The sequence below is a fragment of the Ochlerotatus camptorhynchus genome, unplaced genomic scaffold (assembly GCF_037179485.1).
Source record: "Ochlerotatus camptorhynchus isolate MF236.1 unplaced genomic scaffold, CSIRO-AGI_Acam_v1.1 ptg000304l, whole genome shotgun sequence".
Lineage (NCBI taxonomy): Eukaryota > Metazoa > Arthropoda > Insecta > Diptera > Culicidae > Ochlerotatus > Ochlerotatus camptorhynchus.
The window spans coordinates 4265917-4268318 of NW_027040792.1; the positions used below are offsets into that span (position 1 = coordinate 4265917).

Below are 2402 nucleotides of genomic sequence, written 5' to 3' on the forward strand. Positions count from 1 at the left end.
TCGTATCAATTGCGTAGAACTTTACTCGAAATTGTTACAAAAACGGAATAACATGTAAATGTCAATAAGTCGACTAAGTACATTTATCATTCGTTCGTTGGGGTTTTCTAATCGGGCTGATTTTTAGTTGGGAGTTCGCTTATTGAGTACCGAAAAGTAGCTATAACGTCAGAAAATTATGTTGAGTTAACATTGAAAATTCATTGTTGATACTTTGATAGCATCAAGTGATTTTTTTGCATTAAAAACTACAGTTTGACAGCTGAAAGTCCTTCCCAAAGAGCGAATTGAAAAAATTCAGTGGATGGGATGAGGTTCAAAGATCGTCAATAAATTTGCAGTAATATGTCACGTATACCTTGTGATCCCTTCGATATTGACTCATAATGAGCTTGCAGTAGTTAAGAAATTTCCTGTTATTTTTAAAGGACTATATGCATGTTTCTATTGTGAGTTATCTTTTAAAAATATACATAATTGCTTTGCTCCTGCTTTGAACCTTATGAAATTGATCCTTTATATGCGTGGTGCAAAATTTGCCTTGAAAAATTGAGCATTGCAAGAGGTGGCAAATCAAATTTGTCGTCGCATCTCATTACCAAGCGACATCAGGAGGCTTCTGCTAGAATTGTGGCAGATTCTAGCTGTAGGATCGATGAATTCACCGTAAAGAATAATGTAACTCAGGCCGAGATGAAAATCTGCGGATGGGCAATCGAAAACAACATTTCCTTCGCTGCAGTGGAGAAATTGACCGATGTCATAAAATCGTTGGATCCGCAATCGAAAGTGTTTACGAAGATAAAGCTGGGCAGGACCAAAGTTGCAGCTGTAGTCAACGGAGTATTTGCCGAAGTGCAGCATGAGGATCTGGTGCGGAGGATGAAGATTTCAAATTTTTCTCTTATTATTGATGAGTCAACGGACATTGGAGCTGTCAAAACGTTGGCTGCTGTTATAAGGATGCTCGAAGATGATGGAGGGGAGAAATTTAAGGTAGGTTATTTTTTTTTATCAATATTTAATAAAAATGGTAACAGCCGTTCATTTTCTTTGCCTAAGCAGGTCAGAGATTTCTTCTACAAGGCAGTAGAATTGCACCTTGCTGACCACAAGACTATTTATCAAGCAATCGTAAAGCAATTCGAGGAAGATGATATCGACTATAGGCACCATCTGAAAGGGTTTGCCTCTGATGGAGCATCAGTTATGATGGGTCCTGAAAAATCAGTCATGAGATTGTTTAAAAATGACTGCCCTAATTTGATTGTCATAAAATGTACGTGCCATTCTCTTGCTCTGTGTGCAAGCTACGCCTGTGAGAAGCTTCCTTCATATCTCGAGCAGCTGATGAGAGATATTTATAGCTACTTATCATGTAGCCCAAAACGATCAAAAGAATATGAGATGATCCAGAGCATTCTGGAGCTAAAGCCTCTAAAAGCTCTTCACCCGTCAGCCACCAGGTGGCTGTCTTTGGAAGCGGTTGTTAAAAGAAATATCGAAAGATATTCTGAGCTTACAATGTTTTTTTCATTCCAATCCTGCAACGACAATAACGCAACAGCGAGCCGTATTTTATGTCATTTGAAAGACCCAATGACGAAGCTAATGCTTCTGTTTTTGGAATACGTGTTGCTTACTTATAAATAAAGTGAATCGGATTTTTCAATCAGAATCTACTGAATTTCCAAACTTGTACAGCGAGATAAAATCGCTTAGCGTGATGCTTCTGGACAACATTTGCAAGGAAAGTTACGTGAACACCTTTTCGCCGTCGAGTGTTTCCGATTTTGAGAAGCATCTTAACGATAAAAAGAAGATTTATGTAGGATTGGCTGCAGATGCCCTGATCAAGGCTGGTACGCTTGATGGCTCTAGATTGAAGACATTTTACGATATTTGTTGCAATTTTTACATTGAGCTTATCAATCAACTTATGAAGAGATTTGATCTAGACGATCCGGTCTTGAAGACATCAGCTCTCATCGACCCCCGAAATCTAGGGAAATTGAGGGACCTGAGTCAGATTCTTGAGGAGTTTCCGGATTTCTTTGAGGACGGAAACCAACAGGAGCTCGAAAATCAATACAAACAGATGAGATTGGCCGTCATTCGAGAGGAGATAAATTTGGAGGAGCAAGACAACACAGAAAACGCGCTGGAGAAAAATTCTGAACTGTCGACGAGCTGACGGGAAGCTGGCATTCCCAGTGCTGAGAAAGTTCATTGCAAACTTCCTGGTTGTTCCCCATTCATCTGCTGCGGTAGAGCGAGTATTTTCACAATACAATCTCAACAAGACTAAAGTGAGGAATCGGCTCAATACTAATACAATGGATTCTATTCTCCGAGCAAAATGCCTGATCCGGTGCAAAGGTGGAGCAGAAACGATGAAACTT

The 2402-nt window shown here is 39.6% G+C and overlaps 1 pseudogene; it reads left to right on the forward strand.

Annotated features, from left to right (window-relative positions):
* Positions 1 to 617: 617 nt before the first annotated feature.
* LOC135707135 (uncharacterized) lies at positions 618 to 2194 on the forward strand (annotated as a pseudogene).
* Positions 2195 to 2402: the final 208 nt, after the last annotated feature.